Source organism: Equus asinus, chromosome 27, assembly GCF_041296235.1.
Source record: "Equus asinus isolate D_3611 breed Donkey chromosome 27, EquAss-T2T_v2, whole genome shotgun sequence".
In the NCBI taxonomy this organism is placed as follows: Eukaryota; Metazoa; Chordata; class Mammalia; order Perissodactyla; family Equidae; genus Equus; species Equus asinus.
In genome coordinates, this window is record NC_091816.1 from 14,239,311 (window position 1) to 14,264,899 (window position 25,589).

At 41.0% G+C, this 25,589-nt stretch overlaps 1 pseudogene; it reads left to right on the plus strand.

Moving 5' to 3' along the window:
* Positions 1 to 456: 456 nt before the first annotated feature.
* On the plus strand, positions 457 to 6,570 carry LOC123281377 (uncharacterized; annotated as a pseudogene).
* Positions 6,571 to 25,589: the final 19,019 nt, after the last annotated feature.

Consider the following 25,589-nt stretch of genomic DNA (forward strand, 5'->3'; position numbering starts at 1 on the left):
GCCACAGTTCCTGAGGTCCCCGAGACCCAAGGTGTTTGCAGGAGAAATCTCCCACAGAAGATGAGCTTACCACCACAAACAGCCAAGTATGTGAGAAGGGCCAACAACGTGAGAGAAAGAAAGCACCCCAACAAATGAAAGGCCCTATATCAGAGATGACATAATAGAGCAATCCACAGTTTATTTTTATATCCATATTTGGGGTTCATAGTAGGCTGAATAATGGCACCCCAAGGATATCCATGTCCTAATGCCTGGGATCTGTGAATACATTAATTTACATGGCAAAGTGGATTTAAGGCTGCAGATAGAATTAAGATTGCTAATCAACTAATCTTAAAAATGGGAGCTTTTCCTGGATGGTGTGGGTGGGCCTAATGTAATCACAAGAGTACTATCCGTAAAAATGCCAGAGGGAGACAGAAAAGGAGATTGCGGGGATGCAATGTGAGAAGGATGGAACCAGCCATAACCAGCTTTGAACATGAAGCAAGGGAACCGCAAGCCGAGGAATGTGAGCACCCTGTAGAAGGTGAAAAAGGTGAGGAGACACATTCTCCCCTAGAGCCGCCAGGAAAGAATGCAGCCCCGCCACCACCTCGATTTGAGCCCAGTAAGACCCGTGCCGGAATTATGACCTGCAGAACCATAAAATAATAAATTTGCGTTGTTTTAAGTTACTAAATTTGTGATAATTTGTTACAGCAATAGAAAACGAATAGAGGGCTTCTTTGGAAAATCAGATGATGTGAAGGCCCCAGCCTATGTTTTTTCACATGATAATAGGCTGAAGCTGCCTAGTTGCTGCCACTTAGTATTGCCAAAGGGCAATTATTCTCCACCGTTCCTTTTGTTAATTTACGTCTAGCTGTTTTACTCAGTTAAGGACCTGGCCCCTGTAGACACAGGTGTGTTTTCCAGGTGCCAGATGCCATACCAGGCAGACATTACCAAAATGAATTAGGCCTGGCCCTAAATATTGAGTGTTTATGGTCTAGTAGGGAGACCGATTCATAAACAGATAATGTCAACACAATGTTGTGAGTCCTCCAAGGGCAGTGCATACAGGGTGCTCTGGGAACACGAAGCAGTGTGTAGCCCAGCCCTGGGTAAGCATTCAAGGAGGCGATGGCTCCATGTTTCAAACAATATGATCCTAGCTTCAAATAGCGATATCACTGTCACACAGTACTTACTATATACCATGTAAATGATGTATAGTACTATATATATGTCATAAGTGCCTTATCCACATTAATTCATTTAATCCTCCCAGTAACTGAGGTAGGTACTGTTATTAAATGCATTTCACAGATGATAAAACTGAGGAACTGAAAAGTTAGGTTACTTGCCCAAGGTCCCATGACTATTAAATGTGGAGCCACAATTTGAGCCACGGTGTTTTGGCTCTGGTGTCTGGGCTTTTAACACCTACCCTCTACCACCTTCTGTAACTCCAGCACCTTTGCTTGAATGCCAGGAGTGGAATTGATGCCTGTGCTCACAGTGAGACCCAGATCTCCTCTGGAGCTCACATTTGCCTTGACACTAATTCTTCACAGGTGAAATAACTCCTTGTAGCCCCAGTGTTTTTACTGGAAATGGTTTCTAAGAAATAGCAGTGCTTTAAGGAGGCATAGAAAGTAGCCAGACGGGTGAGTGAAGGAAGAACAAGGGAATCCTTGCCCTCTTTTCTCCATGTGTATGTACTTCCTGGGTGATTCCATCCAAACCCAGTATGCTAATAACGCTTGTTAGGTAGTCACTTTTTATTGAGACATTTAAGGTATATCAGGTCAGTTTTAGTAATCATTAAGCTCAACCACAATAAATGAAGCAGATTATATATCACTATGCAGGTTAACCAAATTCTTTAATGTCATCTATCCAACTCGTCACTTCTCAAATATTTATTGAGTACATATCAAGTGCCAGGCACAATTCTGCATTCTGAGGATACATTAGTGAACAAAAAAATTCTTGCTCTCATGAAACTTATATATCCACCTAGGAGAAATAGACAATAAACAAGTAGGTAAAATCTGTGATCGGCCAGATGGTGGTAAATAATGCTATGGAAAAAATAAGAGCTGGGAAAAGCAGGGTAAAGAATTTAGGGGCTGTAATTTAAAATGTGATGGTTAGGCAAGGTCTCATCACAAAGGTAACATTTGAGCAAATATCTGAATGAGGTGAAGGAGCAAGCATGAGTATTCCTGGAGGAAGAATGTTCCAAGAAGAGGGAACAACAAATACGAAGGCCCTGGGGCAGGAGATAGTTGGCATGTTCAAGGAACACCAAGGAAGTTCATGCAGTTGAAGCAGAGTGAATGAACAGGTGAGAAGAAATAGGGTCAAAAAATAACAGATCAGATTACAGGGCTTTAAGTGATACGAGGACTGTCCTGTGAGTGAGTTGGGGGCCATTGAAGGGTTTGGGGCAGAAGAATGACCTTTTCCTATATTTTTAAAAGCTTGCTCTAGCTGCTGTATTGAAAACAGATTCTAGGGAGGAGGAGGCTATTAAAATGTAAGAGATAATGGTGACAGGAAAACGAGAAGAGGGGAGAATGGCTCCAAGGGTTTACCTGAGCATCTGGGAGGAAAGAGTTGGCATTTCTTATATGGGAGACAGTTCAAAGAGAAGAGCAGAGCTTGGTTTTGGATGCATTAAGTTTGAAGTTACTGTTAGACATTCAAGTGTAGACAGTTGGGTATATGAGTTTGCAGTTCAGGAGAGAGGTCAGAGTGAAGACATAAGTTGAGGAGTCATCAGCACATGGACAATTTTTAAAACCATAAAACTAGATGAGATCAGCAAATGAATCACTACAGCTAGAGACGAAGTCCAAGGACTGAGCCTTGAGGCGTCACAATTCCACAGCTGGGAAGGAGCAGCCAACGGAGTAAGAGTAAAACTACTAGAAAGTAGTATTCCAGAAACCAATGGAGAAAGTGATTCAAAGAGGGTCATAGTAGATTAAATAATAGACCCTAGTCTTCATCCATCCCTGTCTCCATGCTCTTTGCCATATGACTTTGCAAGTACTCTCCCTTATGGTAAAAGATATCTACTGGCCCTTTGATTTGGGGCTCAAAGGCAAGATTTTCTTTAGCCAATAGAATGTTGGTGGAAGCACCAGTGGTAGTTCTGACTCCAGACCTTAGAGGGACTCTGTGTTTCCACTTGCCCACTTGAAGTATATCATCAACATGGAAGAAACATGACCTCGTTGACACGCTGGTCCAAGAAAGATTGGAGTACTTGTGGAGCAGACTTGAACCCATCCTTCTGCTTGAGGCCTAGCCCGGTTGAGCCCAGCCTAGATCAGAAGACCCTTCATGTGACACACAGAGGAATAAGCAAAAATATAAATATTATAAGCTACTGAGTTTGAGGTGGTTTGTTACACAGCACTGTTGTAGCAATAGTTGACTGAAAACAGGGATAACAAGGAAATGGTAAACTGTCAAATATGGCTCACAGGACAAGTAAGATCAGGACTGAGAACTGACCTTGAATTTAACATCATGGAGGTTACTGGTGACCCTGAAGAACAGTTTTTATCAAAGTGGTGAGGTGATAGCTTGCATGAAGTAAGTTCAATAGAGTATGGGAAAAGACGGATTGAAGAAAAATAGTAGAGACAATTTTTGTAAATAAACTGCGGTGCAAAGGGCAGGAGAGGACTAAAGTAGCAACTGAAGAGAGGAGTGATGTCAAGAGAGAGGGTGTTTTTAATGGATTTTCTTTTATTTTCTACTTTATCATACTTTTATTAATGAATAGACGCTATTTATATCATTTTTATGGAATAAGTTTGCAGATGTTTTCAGATTTTTCATTAAAGCAGTTGAAAAATCATTGTGACTTAGTCTACCCAATTTGTAATGCTTAAAATATCATATTTGCCCACATCCTTTTTTTTTTTTTTTTTTTTCAGAGACAGGGTTGCCGGGCAGAGGGCAGGAAGGAGAGAGAGCCCTTGTGTGTCAGGCAGCCCCCGAGGTGCTGTGCCAAAGGGGCTGTTCCGGAGATAGGCAGGAAGTAGCACAGGCAGGGTTTCCTCCTGCCTGTCCTGAGAAATGCTGAGGGCACCCAAGAGTTCTGAGCACAGGTGAACATCTTCTTTTTTTAAATAATAGCTCCATTGAGATACATTTCACATACATACAATCCACCCATTTAAAGTATACACACCAGTGGTTCTTAAAAGAGGAGGGTTTTTAAGATGGGGAAAATAAAATGTATTTTTATGCTGATGAGAAGAGTCTAGTAGAGAGGGGGAAATTCATGACGCTGAAGATTGGGTTGGGGGGATGTGGAGCTGGGGCCGTGTGTCCTTAGGTAGGTAAGAGGGGTGAGATCTGAAGGACAATCACTGACTCTTCATCCTTAGTATCAAGGAAAAAAGCAGAGTATATGGGCACAGGTGCAATAAATGGCTATATATGATGGTGTGAGATTGAGAAAGATTCTTGATTGCTTCTACTTTCTCAGTGAAACAGAAAGCAGAAAAAGAGAGACTGTCTTTCTTTGTTCTCCCTGCATCTCATTGGCTCAAGTTGGGTCATGTGCCCATTTCTACATTAATTCCTGTTGCAGGATAATTCCATGCTCTGATTGACTCAGGCTTGTATTTCTGAATCAACCAACTTTAATGGAGTTGGGCTTGAACTAATCAGGACCCACTCCGGGGATGAACTCCCCAGGTTACATGGCTAAAGTCTAATGGGGGAAGGTGGAATGGATTCTGGGGAGTCACAGAATGTCCTCCTCACTTTCCACAATCACAGTTCACAGCACAGGCTGACCTCAAAGCTCTAAGCAGGGTGTGTTAGTTTCCTACTGCTGCTGTAACAAATTACCGCCAACAGTGGCTTAAAACAATAGAAATTTATTCCCTTACAGTTCTGGGGTAAGAAGTTTGTGATCAGTTTCACTGAACGAAAATCAAAGTGTTGACAGTGTTGTTTTCTTCTGGGAGCTCTGTGGGGAGAATCTGTTTCCCTGACTTTTTCAACTTCTAGTAGCTTCCTATATTCTTTGGCTTGTGACCCTTCCTCCATTTTCAAAGCACATCACTCCAATCTCTGTTTCCATCATCACATCACCTTCTGTCTGACTCTGACTCCTCTTGCTTCACTCTTAAAAAGACCATTGTGATTATATCAGACTCATTCAGATAATCCAGGATAATCTCCCCATCTCAAAATCCTTAATCACATCTACAAAGTCCCTTTTGCCATATGAGGTAGTATTCACAGGTTCCAGATTTAGGATGTGGAAATATCTGGGGAACCATTATTCAGCTTATTACAATGAGAATACCCAAGGGCCCATTTTATGAAGAGGAGAGAGAGGCCTGCCCTAAGGGGCAGACTTGGGTTAGTTTACCACATGGAAAGGAGAGAGAGAGACAAAGCACTATATTCAGTCAGAGAACCATAATGGGGTCAGGACTGTCCTACCTTAGGGACATAGCAACTCCCTAACCTCATGTGATAATTTAGTCCACAGAGTTCTTGATCACCTTTCCCTTCCTCAAAACATCACACTAGTCTATCACATTGATGATTGTATGCTTATTGGACCTAGTGAGCAAGAATTATCAACTGCTATAGACGTATTAGTAACACTAATTCTGTGTCAGAAGATAGGAAAGAAATCTGACAAACGTTCAGAGGCCTTCTACCTCTGTGAAATTTCTAGGGGTCCAGTGGTATAGGGCAAGTCAAGATATCCCTTCTAAGTTGAAAGATAAGTGTTGCATCTGTCCCCTTCTACCATCAAAATGCAGGCATAATGCTTAGTGGGCCTCTTTGGATTTCAGAGGCAACATAATCCTCAGAATGTGTGACTCCAGGCTGTTTATTGGGTGACCCAAAAAACTACTAGTTTTAAATTGAGTCCAGAGCAAGAGAAGGCTCTGCAACTGGTTCAGGATGTTGCACTGGCTGCTCTTCCGTTGGAGCCACATGACCCAGCAGATCCCATGGTGCTTGAAGTGTCAGTGGCAGATAGGAAAGCTGTTGGGAGTCTTTGGCAGGTCCTTCCATGTGAATCACAGCATAGACCCTTCGGATTTTGGAGCAAAGTTCTGCCATCCTATGTGAATAACTACTCTCCTTGGAGACACTTGCCTGCTACTGGGTCCTAGTAGAGACTGAATGCTTACCCATGGCTCACCAAGTTACCATGTGACTGAGCTGGCCATCATGAACTGGATGTTGTCTGACTCACCAAGCCATAAAGTTGGTTGTGTGCAGTATATTCCATCATCACATGAAAGTAGTAAATATGAGATTGGGCTTGAGCAGGCCCTAAAGGCACAGGAAGTTACATGAGGAAGTGGCCCACGTGCCCATGGCTCCCGTTCCTCCTACATTACCTTCTCTCTCCCAGCCGGCACTTATGGCCTCATGAGGAGTTCCCGAAAATCAGTTGACTGAGGAAGAGGAAACTTGCACCTGGTTTACAGATGGTTCTGCACAATATGCCAGCACCACCTGAAAGTGCACAGCTGCGGCCCTAGATCCCCTTTCTGGGACGTCCCTGAAGAAAGGTGGTGAAGGAAAATCCTAGCATTAAGCAGAACTTTGAGCATTGTTGTTCGCTTTGCTTTGGAAGAGAAATGGCCAGACGTGCAATTATATACCAATTCATGAGCCATGGCCAATGGTTTGGCAGGATAGCTAGGGACTTGGAAGGAATGTGACTGGAAAATTAGTGACAAAGAAGTCTGGGAAAGAGGTATATAGATAGACTTCCCTAAATGGGCAAAAAAGTGAAGATAGTTGTGTCCCGTGTGAATGCTCACCAAAGAATACCCTCAGCAGAGGAAGGTTTTAATAACCAAGTGGATAGGATGATCCATTCTGTACATACCAGTCAGCCACTCCTGTCGTCACCCAATGGGCTCATGAACAAAGTGGCCATGGTTGCAGGGATGGAGGTTAGGCCTTGGCTCATCAACACGGACTTCTGCTTACCAATGCTGACCTGGCTACAGTCACTGCTGAGTGCCCAATCTGTCAGCAGCAGACACCAAACCCAAGTCCCAAAATATGGCATCATTTTATGGGGTGACCAGCCAGCTACCTGGTGGCAGGTTGATTGCATTGGACCACTTCCATCATGGGATGAGCAGTGTTTTGTGTTCATGGGACTAGACCCTTTCTCTGGATATGGATTTGCCTTTCCTGCATGCAATTCTTCTGCCAAAACTACCATCTGTGGACTGACAGAATGCCTTATCCACTGTCATGGTATAAGCATTGTAAGAAGCATGGAATTCACTGGTCTTACTATGTTCCCCATCATCCTGAAACAGGTGGTTTGATAGAACGGTGGAATGGCCTTTTGAAGTGACTCGGGTATGACACAGGCTAGATGACAATACTTTGCGGGGCTGAGGCAACGTTCTCCAGGAGGCTGTATATATTCTAATTCAGTGTCCAATACATAGTGCTGTTTCTCCCATAGTCAAGATTCATGAGTCCAGGAGTCAAGGGCTAGAAATTAAAATGGAACCATTTGCTATTACCCCTAGTGACCCACTAGCAAAAGTTTTGCCTCCTGTCCTGTGAACTTATGCTCTACTAGTCTAGAAGTCTTAGTTCCAGAGCAAGGAATGCTTCCACCAAGAGACACGTTAATGATTTCATTAAACTGGATGATAAAACTGCCACCCAGCCACTTTGGGCTCCTCATGCCTCTGAAATAGCAGTCAAAGAAAGGGAGTTTCCGTCCTGGCTGGGGTGATTGATCCTGATTACCAAGGGGAAATTGGGCTGCTACTACAACACAGAGATAAAGAAAAGTGTGTCTGAAGTACATGAGACCCCTTAGGGATCTCTTAGTACTACCATGCCCTGTGGTTAAAATCAATGGGAAAATACAACAGCCCAATTTACACAAGACTCCTAATGGCCCAGACCTTTCAGAAATTAAAGTTTGGTCACCCCACCAGGCAAAGAACCATAACTAGCTGAGGTGCTTGCTGTGGGTAATGGAAATGTGAAATGGGTAATGGAAGAACGTAGTTATTATACCAGCTACAACCATTTGACCAGCTGTAGAAATTAGGACTGTAAATGTTGAGTATTTCTTCCTTATTTTGTTATGAATATATATGTATATTTTCTTCCCTCTCTTATTTCTCTATCATATAACATAAAATATGTTAATATATGTTAATACATGTATTAATATATTAATGAAAGTTTACATAATCAAGGAGAAGAATGAACGAAATCATCCAAGGACTTTGCATCCTCTTCTGAGGAAAGGATTTAGGCCGTTCTTAATTGCACGCAATGGAGGCTGAAGAATGACTTTCTCCTTGTCTATGCTTAGAGATTAAGTATGGTTTAAGGAGATGTGTATAGGTACCAAGTTGCTGAGGTGACTATGATGGTTAGTTTTATGCATCAACTTGGCTAGGCTGTGATACCCAGTTATTTGATCAAACAATAATCTGGTGTTGCTATGAAGATATTTTCTAAATGTTTTTAACATCTACAATCAGTTGACTTTAGTAAAGGAGATTTTCTTCCAGTTGAAAGGCTTCTAGAGCAGGCTCAAGCTGGGTGAGGGAGCAGTATTAACTTTCAAACTAGTTCCTTTTTTTTGGTGAGGAAGATTGACCCTGAGCTAACATCTGTTGCCAGTCTTCCTCATTTTGTTTGGGGAAGATTGTCCCTAAGCTAACATCTGTGCCAATCTTCCTCTAATTTTTTTGTATGTGGGTCACCACCACAGCATGGCTTTGATGAGCTGTGTGTAGGTCTGTACCCAGGATCTGAACCTGTGAACCCCAGACCACCGATGTAGACTGCTTGAACATAACCACTATGCCGCTGGGCTGGCCCCCTAAACGAGTTCCATTTTTTATTATTTTACTATTCTGTTCATGTGAATCATGAAAAGGAGACTATTCTTCTTTTAATTTTACTCTAAAAAGATATCATGGTTTATTTTCTTAATAACATTTTTTAATAAGTAAATTTTAAAAGTTCTTGAATGTTATCCTTGTTACACATTTGTACCCCTATAATCTATGGAGGGAGGGGCTATTTAATCTTATCCATCATTTCAGTTTGAGAAGGTAGGACCTAAGTCTTGTCCGGAATGGATTTCTCTATTACCACCACCTCCATTACACTGCTTACACTCAACTTTTCCAACTTGCCTAAGTAAGTCTCAGTACCAGATGGCATTCCACTCATTCTTTCAAGAGGCTGACCTTTGTCCCATCCCACGCTTCCCTCTGCACCTTCCTGACATTCAGACTATACAAACTCTACATGCAAAGCTGACTTCGAGTAGGGATAATTTTGAGTATCACAGAGCAGTGGGCAGCTGCTGTGCATAAACACACAGGAAGGAGGAGGTGGCCACCTCTTCAGTTTCCTGTGCACCTCCATCTCTCAGAGACCCTGGGTCTGGCTCAGCATTCAGGAAGCAAAGGGGTTCTAGTGGAATCTAGTCCCAGGTGAGATCAGCACGTCTCTGTCCTCTCATATCCTAGAACTCACCATGCTGGTCTAAACTTCTGCCCTCTGAAGAATGAGTTCTTTCTCCAGCAATAGAATTTGAGCTCTTCCTTCAAATTGTTCTGCTGAAATCAGAGCCAAGTTAATGTACATATGATCAGAGCTGCTGTTGCTACAATGAGGATTCTCTCTCTGACAAGTGATTCTGTTCTTTCAAAAGTTCAAAGTTCCATAAGGGACCTTAAAGATAAATCATACAGTCCTTTCTTCCATCTCAAATTTGACTATTCTGCATCTACTTCTGTATATCCTTTTACACGTAGGGTCAAAGACCTCAAGATGACTTGGACTTCTCATTTGGGTTCTGGGATCGGCCATCAGTCTATGGTAGATCTCCCATAACACACCCAGATTCTAAAGAATCCGACATAAGCAGGGCTGATGTTCAGCTGAAAAACAGAAGCAGGGCTGCACCAATTGTTGTTGACTGACATCTATCTGACTGGTTGGTGGCTGTTAAATTTTTTTTTTTTTTTGAGGAAGATTAGCCCTGTGTAACTACTGCCAATCCTCCCCTTTTTGCTGAGGAAGATGGCCCTGAGCTAACATCCGTGCCCATCTTCCTGTACTTTATACATGGGACGCCTGCCACAGCATGGCTTTTGCCAAGCAGTGCCATGACCGCACCTGGGATCCAAACCAGCGAACCCCGGGCCATGGAGAAGCGGAATGTGCACACTTAACTGCTGTGCCACCGGGCCAGCCCCTGTTAAATATTTTTAATATTGCTCCTGGTTATGGGTCGTCACATGTAGAGAGTTGCAAATATATACAACTATACTATGTCAAAAGCTTCATGGAATCACACCTTCAGTAATAGTAGTTCTGTTATTTTGTACAACACAAAAAACATCATAGACATCCAATAAATACTAATCAGCTGGTTAGGTGCCTTGTGTATTCATGAAGTACCACTATTGATTATGAAGATCTCATTAGGAATGGTGAGTGGTTGGGGCCAGTCCGGTGGCACAGCGGTTAAGTGCGTACGTTCCACTTCGGTGGCCTGGGGTTTGCTGGTTTGGATCCCAAGTGTGGACATGGCACTGCTTGGCAAGCCATGCTGTGGTGGGCGTCCCACATAGAAAGTAGAGGAAGATGAGCACAGATGTCAGCCCAGGGCCAGTCTTCCTCAGCAAAAAAGAGGAGGATTGGCAGCAGTTAGCTCAGGGCTAATCTTTCTTTAAAAAACAAAACAAACCGTGAGTGGTATTTTAATGGCATTACAATTATTGGAGGAGCTACCCCCTGGCTGCCTGCGCCCCCTGCGCTTCTAGAGGCCTTTAGAATGCAGCATAGTTGTTTGCACTCCGTAAGCAGGGTGCCCAGAATCCTACCACAATCACCCTTGGGAAAGCTCCATGCCAACAAAGGACACCCAAGGGGAAGTTCTTATGAAAACTAGGGATCCATATCTTCATGGGGTGTCATCTCAGCACCTAACTTGGACAGAATATTTGAACATCAGCTGACAGTTACAGTATTGTCATTTGGATTTATATTGCAAGCGTACTTATACTTCATAAAGGGATCTGTTCCATTATCACTGAATTTTTTATTGGATTCTCTTTCTAGTTTTTCAGAAAAAAGCAGAGAAAGAAAATAGACAAAATGTGACTAATGTGGGTGATTATCTTTACAATTCTCGCCAATACAGTACTCTGAAATTCTTTTTATCGTTTTTCTTTTGGCCCTGTGAAAAACAAATCTCTTTGGAAATTTGAACTAATTGAAAATCTTTAGACTTCAGCCAGTCCTTTATAAAGAGCGAGAGCATCATTATAGCTTTTCTCAAGCACAAAAAAAGCTGCTCAACTTTAATTATACAACGCTTTTATTGATTTGGCTGACTTAGTATCTTAAGGCTTGATTAACATTGGAAACTTATAATCGTCACTATTCAGGCTTAGAGAGGTGGGAGAAGAGATCAGCCACCAAGGGTGGCCATTGTTAGAGGAGGAGGACACTCCAAAGTGACAGAGATGTGGATTAAGATAGGAAACCCAGTGGCTCTTGGTAGCTATTGAGAATACTCAGGGTACTAAAAGAACTTTTTTCAGAAGTACAGTGCAATTATATAATAATGATATCAGTAGCATCCATTTATCAAGTACCTACTACAGTGCTTCTCCAAGTTTCCTTAACAAACGCAGCCTATAGAGTCTCTTTGGAACCCCGTTATATAGCCGACCACCCTCAGTTCATCTGGCTCGGAAGTCTGTGTTCTCCCTGTATTATTTGCTATTTTGCTTTCTTTATAATGCCTGGCTTCTCGATTGCCAGAGATATTCAGATATTACTGAATCAGCTGCATAGACTCTTTTCCTATTATGACTTATTCCAAGTAAGTGCCAGAGGAAACAAGTGCATCTGAGAGGATAGTTTGAAAAAAAAAAGCTTACTGACAACCACATCTCGTTATTATTTCCCTTTGTAACACAAGAATCTTGGCCTTCCCCATCTGTGACAATGAAATATGGTCACATATTTATACCCACATTTATACCTTTCAGTTGCCAAATGATTAAGAAGTCAGACTTTTCCTAGGTTTTTCCTCTCTAAATATTCTCTAGAACTCCCAGTGTTACTTATGCCTGTTAAAGAATTAATTCTTCCTGCCTGCTGCTGCCTGCTGGAAGAGTGAGAGAACTCGTAAATACCCTTAAGATTGGACTCCACTGTCTTTTGATGTTGAAAAGGCCTGGTCTGTTTGTCTTGAATGTCTCCAGCTGTGTGGCCTTGCTGAAATCACTAAGCCTGCTCCAGCCAAGCCCTGGTAGTTCTACAAAAATTGTCCCCGATTGGGGGTCACCAGCTGCTGATGGGCCTACTTGAGTATAATTATTCAATTTGGAAAATAAAATGGGAAGATATATGAGGATGTTTACAGAAACTATGTCGGCTATCTTCCCTCTTGACATATTTCCATACTAATATTCTCAAAAGTAGTCATTAGCACAGCAAGAGGCAAATATCATAAGGGTCTTTATTTTACAGTCTTGGTGGCTTTGTTCCCGTCATGTTACAGTGTTTCTAAATAAAATAGAAATTATAATATTCATTGGAAAGACAATGGAATGTTAGAACTGGAAGTAATTTTAGACACAATGTTGCCCAGACTCCTAATTTTATAGCTGAGAAAACAGTTATCTGTTATGTCATACAGCAGTGGTCCACGTCTTGAGCCCAAGCACTAGGATACCAGTCCAGAAACTAACTCCCAACATCTCAATCCAATGCTTCATTGAAGACAGAATTGAAGAGTGTTTCATGCTCCGAGTTACTCCACTGTTGAACCAGCTTGGCTTTCCAAAATTCAAATTTTGACTCGGGATGGAGTGATGTTGGAATAGAGAGGAGTGGAGAGGCATTCTGGTTCTTCTTGGAAGGTTGATAGCGGTGCCTTAATTCCACTTTCTCAGAGTGGATGAAAGCTGCTTCAGATTGTTGGCTCTACTTTTAGCAATCATGCTGCTGTATTCATGTGATGGTTCACAGTTGACAAGCATGTGCACATGCATTCTTCCGCTTGATAATTACAACAACTCTGAGGGGTTGATCATTTAGCTACTCCTAATTTGCAGAAAAGAACCTGAGGCTGAAGAAGGTGAGCTGACTTGTCAAGTTTTTTCAAATCATATATAATAGAGCTGGCCCCAAATTCAAATGCTTTGGTTCTGAGTATGGTATTCTTTCCAGTAGAAAGAGGTGCATCTTCCTTTTTGGTGCCATGTTTGCCCATCAACTGTCAGTTTGATCTCAGATCAGCTACTTCCTTTGCTCTGCACTGCACCACGTGGGATATTTCCCAGGCTCCCTTGCTCCTTGGCTCCCTAGTGGGCTCAGTCAATTGGAGACACTTATAGGAGGGAAGGAGGAAGAGAGAACCAGGATAATTCTTCACCACTTTCAGCTTCCTGTGGCATCTCTGGGCGGTGGCCTCCATGACTCTGTCACCTTCCAGACAGGCCCTTCTTAACTGGAGGTAGATCCCCCTGGGCACCTCCCGACAGACAGCTCAGGCTTCTGGGCTTTGGCAGTATCACCTCCTCCTATTGAACCCCCAGTCCCAGGAGAGGTAAATGACTTCCTGATGTTCCTAATCTCTGGGGTGCTTTATTATGCCCTGCTTATTTTCTCTGCCCTTCCAGAATCTTTGCACTTGATTCCTTATATTAAATTCCCTTCATCTGAAAGACCTAGAGTAAATTTTACTTGATAAAATGTATGAGTTTATTTGAGCATCTTCAAAAAACCACTTATAAAGGTGGCTGACATCTTTATCAGACAAGCCTTCGTCATGGTGGGGAGTTTGTCAGACATTTTATGGGCACATATTTTGATCCTTGGCTTTAAAGAAACCACATTAACAGTACCATTCTCCACAGTGGCATCTTTTGGTTATTTGAAATGAAACAAAACTTACCTAGGGGAAATTTCCTTTACCACCTCCTCCCCCATATATGTACAATGTTGGCTGGGTCTTTGTATTTCACAAGCACAGCTAGCAATTAGCAATAAGGGCACAGTCTGTATTTCTTGGTAGAGATTTTATCTTGCCTCCATTTTCTAACTTTGATGTAAACTTCAGATCTCTTTGAATCAATGATTCTCAAACTCTAGAAGCATCAGAATCACCTGGAGGGCTTATTAGAGCACAGATGGCTGTGCCCCAGCTCCAGAGTTTTCTGATTCAGTAGATCTGCGGTAAGGCCCAAGAATTTGCTTTTGTTTTAAACTTAATTTTGTGTGTGTGTGTGAGTGTGCTGAGGGAGATATGCCCTGAGCTAACATCTATTGCCCATCTTCCTCTTTCTGCTTGAGGTAGATTTGCCCTGAGCTAGCATCTGTGGCCAATATTCCTCTATTTTGTATGTGGGTCACTGCCACAGCATGGCTAACAAGGGGTGTAGGTCCGTGGCCAGGAACTGAACTCACGAACCTGGGCTACTGAAGTGGAGTGCACCAAACTTACCCACTAGGCCACCGGGATGGCCCCATACTTAATTATTTTATTGTGGTAAAATATATATAACAAAATTTACCATTTTACTCATTTTAAGCATACAATTAGATGGCATTAAATACATTCATAATGTTATGCAACCATCACCATTATTGATTTTCAAACCCTTTCACCATCCCTAGCAGAAACTCTGTACTCATTAAACAATAACTCCCCACCCCTCACCCCCCCCAGGCCCTGGTAACCTCTATTTTCTGTCTCTATGAATTTGCCTGTTCTAAGTACCTTTTATAAGTGGAGTTATACAGTATTTGTCTTTTAATGTCTCACTTATTTCATTTAGCATATGTTCAAGGTTCATTCATGTGTCAGAATTTCATTCTTTTTTAAGGCTGAATAATATTCCACTTAGGTATATACCACATGTTGGTATATCCCCTCATCTGCTGATGGAATTTTGGGTTGTTTCTACCTTTTGGCTGTTGTGAGTAATCCTGGTATGAACATTAGTGTACAGGTATCTGTTTGAATTCCTGCTTTTAATTGTTTTGGCTATATACATAGAGGTGGAATTTCTGGCTCATATGCTAATTTTGTTTAACTTTTTGAGGAACTGCCATATCATTTTCCACAGTGGCTGCCACATTTTACATTCCCATCAGCAATCAACTGACTTCTGGTTTCTCAATATCCTCTCCAATATTTGCTATTTTCTGCTTTTTAAAAAAAATAATAATTTCCATTCTAATGGGTGTGAAGTGGTATCTAATTGTAGTTTTGATTTGAATTTTCCTAATGGCTAGTGTTCCATGGGTCCCAAGCCTTTTGACGATAGTGCTGTAGGCTAGAAATGCCTGAGGCACTCGCCTGGGCATACAGCACTCATTCCAAGCTCCACAGACATTTCCCCCACTGGGGCTCCCATTTATAGCTGAGCCAGTTATTGTGATTCTTATGATTGCAGGACACACTTCAGCAAAAACCATCAGGCAACTTTGAGGAACAATATTTATTACTCACAAGACCTGGAGTGTACCTGGCACCCCCAAGGGCCATAATACAAGGTTACAGGTAGGGAGAGAGCTCAGATCTGGGGCTCTGCCTTTATTAGGGTCTGGGAGTGAGCTGTCTAGGGTTTCTCAAGTTCCCTCTTTATTGGCTAATTTAAAACAAAAGAGTGGGAATCAGGGCTGGGGAAGGGAGAAGCGGGGTCACTCAAGCTGTCAATTATCTAGGTTGCCTAGTGCTCTCTAAAGGGGAACTTGATGGGTGGGGGCCGCCTAGCTCCTTATCTAATTGGTTTGCCAGTAGTCAGTGTCATACAGCTGGCAATCTGCTTACTTGAGATGGATGTCTTTGAAATGGATGCCTTGGCAGTTGGAAAGCTTAATGTCAGGCACTTACACTACAGCTGGTGACGTTGAATATCTTTTCACGTGCTTGTGGCCATTTGTATATACATTTTTTGGAGGAATGTCTATTCAAGTCCTTTGCTCATTTTTGAATTGGGTTGGTTGCTTTGTTGTTGGATAATTTGCGTTCTTAGAAAGTTCCCAGGCGATGAAGATCTGAGAACCACACTTTGAGTCACTGCTGTAGATGATATATGTCAAGTGATTGAATGTCAGCCTTGTTTGTGATACAAAAGTTGGATAATATTTGCTTGGTGTGTGGTTTAAATCATGTCTTAGGTATCAGGCTTTTGATAATTCATCTTCTATGGCTATTCTGGGATTTTGATATATTACCGTGTTCCCCATGCAGCAACAGTGGAAAGTCAAGACAGCCCTGAAATGGAAAAATCCCTGTACTATGTCACCCAACACCTTCAAATCCCCAGAGATTGTAGCTGGATGTGTTATAATGCCCTGAGAATATGTCTCTTACTAAAGCTGGATCTGAAAGGATGTTAATACTGACCTGAAGATTTAGGAAACTTTGGTTTATATATCGTCATGGAGCCTGAAAATCCCTGACCAGTAGGAGTCATTTTATAAATGTGACATTTTAAACAAGAATAATTATCTTAAAGAACTCTTGCTTATTAGATTGGGTTAGAAGAATTCTCATTGGCCACGTGAATATGTAATTACCACGATTTATTTGTCAAGTACTGACCGTAGATAAATTTCCTACACTTTTATTGAATTTGAGAAGTTAATTATCATGATTATTAAGCAAAACACAGAGATCATTATACATGAAATATTTCCTTATAATTCTAATAAACTGATTTCAAAACCTATTAGGCTTGAAATTTTATTCAGTAGTCCCCAAACATTTTTCCCTTCAGTTAATGAATCTCTGTACGTATCCTTCTCACTAAAGATATTCTAGATCCATTTAAAAGGTTTACAACAGTTCTTGCTGGGCACACATAATTAAATTTGTTTTCTTACAAAAAAAAATCTGTGGAAATGTCCTTTGGAATTCATGAAAAAGTATAATTTGTCTCATGGTTACTTAGCATTTATGTAGCACTTCATATTTCTAAAGTACTATATAATCACTAGTTCCCTTTAAACTATTTTTGTTATTCATTATAATGTCCTTTTGAGACAATACGTGGTTTCTTGTATTATGCCTTTCCGCATATTTCAAGGGAAAAAGGGAATAATATGGGTACTTGTAATATCCTGTGTTGAAGGTCCCCAAGCTCACCCCCATGTTTGAAGATTCACTAGGAAGCTTCACAGGACTCAATATCTGGTCATACTCAAAACTATGACTTATTAAAGGAAAAGGATGCAAAGCTCAATCAGCAAAGGGGAAAGGTGCATTGGGTGAAATCCGGGGGAAACCAGATACAAGCTTCCAAGAGTCCTCTCCCAGTGGAGTTGCACAGGATGTGCTTAATTCCTCCACCAACAAATTGTGACAACACTTGTGAAATGTTTTCCACCAGGGAAGCTCATTAGAGGGTCGGTGGCCAAGAATTTTATTGGGAGCTGATCACAGAGGCAACCTCTGCCTGGCATGTACCATATGTCCAGACTCCCAGAAGGAAAGCAGGTGTTCAGCATTGTGGTGGTTTATTTTATTTGTCAACTTGACTGGGACAAAGTGCCAACATTTGGTCAAACGTTATTCTGCACATTTCTGTGAGGGAGTTTTTGAAGGAGGTTTACTAGATATTGGCCGACTTTGAATGAAGTAGATTGCCCCTCATAATGTGGATAGGCCTTGTCCAATCAGTTGAAGGCTTGAACAGAACAAAGACTGATCCCTCCCAAGCAAGAAGGAATTCTGCCAGCAGATTACCTTTGGACTTGAATTGCAACATTGGCTCTTGCTGGGTCTAGCCTTCTGGCCCACCCTGCAGATTTTGGACTTGCCAGCCTCCACAATTGTGTGAGCCAATTCCTTAAAATAAATCTCTCTGCTCTCTCTCTCTCTGTATGTATACATACACACATCCTATTGATTCTGTTTCTCTGGAGAACTCTGACTAATACAAGCAAAAACCATATCATTTGTATAAACAATTTAGGGACAGTGAGCCACTCTGATCATTTAATGGTGGGAACACTCCTGAAATCTAAATTCCCAGATGCCAGCCAAAGGCCAATCTTGCAACAGGTCTTTCCAAGGATAGCAGTTCAGGCCCTCTACGTTAACTATTTTCTGCATATACTCCCGTCTCATATACAAGACTACCCCCAGATTTGATGATTCACCAGGAGATTCACAAAATAAAAAGAAGGGGAAGGTTTTCTCATCTCTTTGCTGGATCTTTTTTGTATGCACACCTTGTTCATAAACCAGAGGGGATTTCTCGTGTCCACAGGGCTGGAGGAGCAAACATTCTTGTTACAGATAAAACCATAAACAAGCTAAAGAGTTCCTTATGCTTTTTTCTTGTTTAGTTTTTCCTGGTTAGTATTTCCAATCTATCTTAACATCAGAATATATTACCCAAGTAAAGCAGTTAGTGTCAAAATATGTTGATCCACTTTTGTAGTCCTCGGGTTTGTGCTGCTTGCAGTTTCTGTCCTGTGATTTTTCAACAGATAACGTAAATTTTTCTTTTAACTTCACAAGAAATTCCATGCTTGAATGTGCCCTGAGATATGAAGCATGACAAGAGCTAGCACCCAAGAACTTGTCAGAGTAAAAATGGTTTGACAGCCGTTCCTCCAAGGACTTGCCTCTCTCCCACCAGCTATCAACTATGAAGATGCTCCTGGGATGGCTAGACAGCAAATTCCCAGGCACCACCAGTTTTTCTTTTAGTAACCAAGTTTTAGACTTGTTTACTCAACAGGTCCAGATGAAGGGCAGACATGAATGGGCACAGGGAAAATAGGTTTTAATTCTTTACCATCTCGGGCTTTCATTTTTTTCTCTTTCTTTTGACAACATCTTAACTAGTCTTCCTGTGTCTTCTCTCTCCATTTTCAACTTATTTCATTATTGCTATACGTTTTTACCTATAAACGTGAATATGGTCATATCGTCTCACTCAATCACAAGGAACTCTCATGATCTACTGAATAAATTCTCAAGTCCTTGGCATTGCGTTGAGAGAACATCACAGTGTAGCCTGAATTTATCTCCCCAGCCGCATTTCTAGCCACCTCCCTATCCAGGGTCACTCAGTCATCCCCATTTGACCCCCAAATCTAAGAATCCATCAGATTTTAAAGTTTTGTGGTTTTGTAAGTCTCGCTATCCATAAGATATACAGTTTTCAAGTAAACTTTGTATTGAAATATACAGACTAATAAACGCACAAACCTTAAGTGTATAGCTTGGTTCATTTTCAGAAGGAACATACTGATGTGACTATCACCCAAATCAAGAAATAGGCCATCACCAGGACCCCATGGGTCTCTCCACTCACTCCCTGCCCCCTGCCTTCTATCACCTGTTGTTAGTTTTTGCTGTTTTCAGCTCTATGGAGTTAAAATGAAATGGAATCATACAGTATGTACTCTTTTGCTTCTAGCTTCTTTTGCTCAACATATTTGTGAGGTTTATCTGTGTTAGAGTGTGTAACAATAGCTGGTTTATTCTCGTTGCTGTATTGCTTTCCAATTTATCCATTTCATTTTGATGGACATTGGGTTGTTTTCATATTTTGGCTATTAGGATTAGTGCTGCTATGAATATTTTCATATACGTGTTTTGGTAACTGCATGTTTGCATTACTGTTGGATCTATACATAGGAGTAAAATTACTGGGCCATAGGGTATGCATCTCCTTAGTTTGCATAGATACTCCCAGTTTACTAAAGTGATTGTGCCAATTTTTATTCCCAGGAGCAATGAATGAGTGTTCCTCTACATCTTCTCCAACGTTTGGTATTGTAGTTCTTTTGCATAATCACCATTTTGGTGGATGTGTAATGATTCTCATTGTGGTTTTAATTTGTGTTCCCTAGTGACTATTGATGTTGAGAAACTTTTGTGTGTTTATTAGCCATTGAGATTTTTTCTTTTGTGAAGTATTTATTCAAGTCTTTTACTCATTTATTTTCTATTGATTTTAGGAGTTATTTATATATTAGGAGTTATATATCCTAGATATAGGAAATTTTACACACGTGGGTATTTATCTCGTCTGTTCTTGCCTTTTCACTCTCAATGTTATCTTTTAATGGACACAAGTTCTTAATTTTAATGAAGTCCAATATGTTTCTTTTTCCCCTTTCTGGTCAGTGTTTTTTGTGTCCTGTTGAAAAATCTGCTTGCTCCAAGTTTATGAAGATATTCCCCCATCTAGACACATTATTGTTTTGCCTTTTACATTTAAATATGAAATCCTCCAGGCTTGATATTTTTATATGATGTGAGGCAGGAATCATACTATGGTTTTTCCATATGGATATCCACTTGACTCAATTTATTGAAAAGTCCGTCATTTCCCTCATGGCAGTGCAATGTCACCTTTGTCATAAGTCAAGTAACTGCATGTGTTGTGAGTCTGTTCCTGGATTCTCTACTCAGTTCCTTCAGTCTGTTTGTCTAGGCTTGAGCCAATATCACATTATCTTCATTACTGCAGCTTTATGGTAAGTCTTGGTTTGTTCTTCAACGTTGTCTTGGCTATTCTATGTTATTTGCATTTTCTTATAGACTTTAGCATCAATCTGTCAATTTTCACAAAAATATACCTTCTGGGATTTTGATTGCTGTTTCATTGAATCTGTGTATCTATTTGTGAGAGAATTTATACTTTTATAATACCAAATTTTCCGATTGGTGATATAGTTTATTCACTTTTTTAGGATGGCTTTAATTCTTGTAAAAATGCTTTATAGTCTTCTGTGAAGATGTCTTGGCCAACATATTGTTTAGGATTTTAGCGTCTGTGCTCATGAGGGATATCCTCCTGTAATTTTTCTTTCTGGTGATGTCATTGTTAGGTTATGCTGGCCTCATAAAACAAGTTGGGAAGTGTTTCTTCTCTCATATTCTACAAGAGTTTAAGACTAGTGTTAACGTAACATTCCATCTTTAATTATGTTTGGATGAATTTACTAACAAGGTCATCTAGCATTGGTGGTTTCTTTGTGAGAGAGTTTTAAACTGAAGGTTCAATTTCTTTAACAGAGACACGTTTGAAATTTTAAACTTATTTTTCTGTCAGTTTATTAAATTGTGTTTTTCTTTGGATGTATACATTTTGTCTCAATTCTCAATTTAGTGACATAATGTTGCCCATAGTATCTTATCAGCTTTTTAACATGTTTGATCCATAGTGATATCTCTTTTTTATTTCCAATATTCACAATTTGTGTCTTACCTTTTTTTCCTTACCAGTTGTGCTAAGTATCTATCACCTTTAAATGTCTTTTCAAAGAACCAACTTTTGATGTTGTTCATTTTCTTTGTTTTATATTTTCTATTTCCTTAATTTTTCCTCTTTGTTATTTCTTTTCTTCTACATTATTTGGATTTAATCTACTGTATTTCAAAAAATTGCTTGCAGCGGATACTAGCAAGATATGCATTAAAACACTTTCTCTATAGTGGTGACAGGTTGCATCATACTATTCACCTTTTTTCCCCTTGTCTTTTGTGTGACCGAAAGCTTGTACTTTCAAATGATGGTCCCGTAAGAAACTAGGGCTATAATTTGTTGATATGAAAATCTTCTTTTTTTGGAGGGTAGCTTCTATGGTGTAGAGCTGTGGCCATAATTACAATTGTTAATGTAACAACTAAAAATGTTGCCCAGTGGTCTGGATGATGGAGATCATTTTCCACACAACCAAATTATTATATAGTAGGAAGTGACTTAGCACAAGGGAGAACTGAATACAAGATAGTGGCCTTGGATAATATGCCATTTTTCATCTCCCTTTGAGGTTGATCTATTACTAGGACTGTATTAACTAGTTTCCTATGCTTACCATGACAAAGTACCACAAACTGCGTGGCTTAGAGAAATGGAGATTTATTGTTCCAAGTTCTAGAGACTGCAAGTCTGAAATCAAGGCGTCAGCAAGACTGTGCACCTTTGAAACCTATAGGGGAAGGGCCCTTCCTTGCCTTTTCCTGGCTTCTGGTGGTCCACAGCCAATCTTTGGTGTTCTTTGGCTTGTAGGTGCATCACTCCGATCTTCTGTCTTCACACAGCCTTCTTCTTTCTTCACATGTCTGTCTCTGTATTCGAATTTCCCCTTTTTGTAAGGACACAGTCACACTGGATTAAGACTTACCCTAATGACCTCATTTAACTTGATTCCCTCTGCAAAGACCCTGTTTCCAAATAAGGATGCATTCTGAGGTACTAGGAGTTATGATTCCAACATATGTTTTTTAAGTGACACAATTCAACCCACAACAAGAACAATCTTGGTGCTTGTTGAGAAGGCTCCACAAGTGGACAAATGGAAGGCTAGACGATGGAGAGAAGAAGCAAAAACAGCCCAGAGACAGGCAGCTGAAACACTCTCCTCGCATGTAGAGACACATTGTTCCAATGATTGACGTGCTGCTCCACAGATTCACCAGCCTTCTTGGGCAATACTATGTCCAGCATGTGATCATATTTGTTTTAGTCCTTGGAGTGAACATCTAATCACATGCACCTTCCACGGGAACATTATAATTTGGACCTGGGATTCAGATATATCACTGAAGGGAAACCTGGCTCAACATTGTGAGGCCAAATTGTATAAACTGCTTTCAAACCTCTGCATGTTAAACTAATTTTGTGTTTTCAAGGTGGCAGTAACCTTAGTAGGAAAGTAGTTTTTCAGAAAATGGTTGGAAGCTAATGCACGCACTTCTAGAATACACCAAAACTTCTCTCTGACACCTCTTACCTTTCAGAAATTTAGTACCTACTCTGCTCCTGCAATTCTCTGTGGTTGTCTGCAATGTTTCTTTTAAATTTCCCTTTAGCAGTATCACCCTCTAGGCAGCATCAGTAGATTTTTAAGACCAGAAAGCAGAGGGGCAAACGAACTGCTAAGAATAGCTACATTCCTGGATCAATTAAATCCAACTTGACATCCTTAGTGCATCTGTAATGCGATAATAATGATGGTCTACCTCATAGCGATGTTGTGAGAAATAACAAATTCACGATCGGAAAGCACTCTGAAAATAGAGAGGGCCCAATAAAAGCTTGTAATTATTAACGGCAACCATTTGCAAGTGACCTAGAAATTACTGTTAAGTTATGGCACACATCTTGTCATCTATTCTTTTCTTGTAATTTTTGGACTTCCAGCCCCAAGCTCTGTGTTGAGAGAGATTATAGGTTGCTACACTGCAGCCCTCAGGAGCCTTCTAAGGAGAAACTTAAAAGCAACACCAGCCCTGTATCTCGTCTTTAAAATTTTCTCTTTCTTCCCTATAGTTGAAATTGGAGAGGAAGTCTTGATATTCATTCGTTCATCCAAATGTCTTTTATTGAGCATTGTAGGGACAGACCTGGGTTCCGGGAATACGAAGATGAAAAAGTAGACATGGTACCTATTCTCTTGGAGTTTATAGTTTGTAGAGATAAAAATAAAATAATCTGACAATTGTAAAGAATGTACAAGGTATACTGTGATGGCAATAGCAGAGGATGCTAAGAAGGGGCAGATACCCCCATCCTGGGCGCAGGAGTATACAGCCAGGGATGGGATGGATAGGCATTGTTGAAGTGGAACATCATGTCGCTCCCTTCAGGGTCATCCTGCTTCCTTCTATCACATTTTCCTAAAAGAATTGTGCTTATGGATAAACTGCCCCACCACCTTATTTCTCTATGCAATGGTTCATCAATGTCCCTTGTCCTTCTCTTTAAAAAAAGTGAACTGGAGAGGCAGATCTTTTACCAAACCTAGGAGGACTTGCTCTATCTCCTCAGCTATCCAGAGGGCAGAATGAATAAACTGGTAAGCAGTCACCAGAAAGATGTGCAATAATTTGTTAGATTTCCATGTCTTCCCAACCCCAAACATTCTCTGTGAAGAGTACAGAAACTCCTACAGGTGCAGCTTTATCCCAGGACTAACAATGCCCCTGGGTAGGGGAATATCCTAGTCAGGGCTTTAGGTTATTAGTCCTCAATGCCTCTATATCCTTGGTGCCTTCATCTCTCCTCCTTCACATGTCTTGGTGATTAAGGTCCTAATTAATTTTCCAGTTCCTCAGAGGCAGGATGTATCGCTTCTTCTCTCCGCACTTTCCAATGACTGGCTTCCACATCTTGCACCCAGCCCTTCTTTGTGACTGAACAGTCCCTCAATCCACATCTCCTAGTGACTGAGCCTTCAGTCAGAACCTCTTTTCTGATGTTCGCCATACCACATCTGGGAGTTCGACCATGGCTTTTTCTGTCCTTTCCTGACACACAACCCCGGACACTAGACTTGTTTTGAATGCTTTGTTGAAAGTCCTAGAACCTTAGCCTATTCACTCCTTCTTTTCCTTTCTGCCTTCCACAAATATTTATTGAGTCCCTCCTCTGATCTCTACACAGGGCTTAACCCTGGGGACACAAGGTTTAAACTAACATTCAGACTTCCCTACACAGCCTTCTCTAGATTCACCACGCACTGGCCAGATCCCCGGGAGAACCCATACGGCTTCTCAGCCTACTAGGATGAAATGCATTTAAAAGTAAGGTCATGGGGCTGGCCCGGTAGTGTAGCAGTTAACACCAACGCTCTGTGTCGGTCACACAGGGTTTTCAGGTTCAGATCCGTGGTGTAGACCTATACACCACTCATGAAGCTGGACTGTGGCAGCATCCCACATGCAAAAAACAGAGGAAGATTAGCACAGATGTTAGCTCAGGGGCAATCTGCCTCAGGCAAAAAGAGGAAGATAGGCAACAGATGTTAGCTCAGGGCCAATCTTCCATGACAAAAAATAAAAATTAAATTAAATTTAAAAAAAAAAGAAAGTAATATCAGGTAAGGCCAGGGTTTGAAGCTATCACTTCAAAAAGTGACTGCTCGCACTATTCACAATAGCCAAGACATGGAAACAATCCAAGTGTCCATCGACTGATGATTGGATAAAGATGATGTGGTGTATATATATAATGGAATACTACCAGCCAGAAAAAAAGATAAATTCATCCCATTTGCAACAGCATGGAAAGACGTGGAGGGAATTATGCTTAGTGAAATAAGCCAGACTTGGAAAGACAAGCATCAGATGATTTCACTCATGTGTGGAATATAAACAAGCACATGGACAAAGACAACAGTTCAGTGGTTACCAGGGGAAGGGGGGTGAGGGGTGGGCACAGGGGGGTGAAGGGGAGCACTTATGTGGTGACAGACAAGAAATAATGTACAAGTGAAATTTCACAATGATGTAAACTATTATGAACTGAAAAAAAAAAAAAGTGACTGTTACCAGAACAGCTGACCACTGGCTCCGACCAGAGTGCATCTCTGCTCTGACTTTGGACTCAAAAGCTCCCTCTCAGCTTTTCTCACCAACCAGCTTTCTCCTATGAGCACAGTCTGACCCAGTGAATGGCTATTCCTCCTGCTCAACATATCTTGTAATGCCTGTAATTGTTCCCGGAATCTGTAATGGGCTTTGACTGTAACCATGAATGTTTCTTCCGCATGTGGTTTTCCTAAGGCCCCAGAGGGAAGTA